Genomic DNA, 399 nt, shown 5'->3' on the forward strand with positions numbered 1-399 from the left:
GGTACTGTACCCAGTGGAAAACCCCCCAAAAGTGAACCGTACCGTGCCGTACCATGCAGTGGAAAAGCGCCATAAGGAAACTGCTCAAGAAGATGTAAACCCTCTTTTGCATCGGTGGGAAGGAGAAAAACTCTTCACTTCTGCACTCAACAGACAGGAAGGCATCAAATTGTTGGAGAATGACATCCCCTAAGACAAAACAAGTAAAAAAGACAAAAATAGTGAATTTTTATTTGATAAATCATTAGAGAAGAATCAGAATCAGAATTAGCTTTATTCGACAGGTGTGTTTTTTTTATCAGGTGCTCCTGGTACATACACACATGCATGCATACATACATACATACACATCTGACATGAGAACAGAAAAAAACATTTAAATAGTAAGACTTAACAAAA

The sequence above is a fragment of the Sinocyclocheilus anshuiensis genome, unplaced genomic scaffold, assembly GCF_001515605.1.
Source record: "Sinocyclocheilus anshuiensis isolate Anshui unplaced genomic scaffold, SAMN03320099.WGS_v1.1 scaffold1945, whole genome shotgun sequence".
NCBI lineage: Eukaryota > Metazoa > Chordata > Actinopteri > Cypriniformes > Cyprinidae > Sinocyclocheilus > Sinocyclocheilus anshuiensis.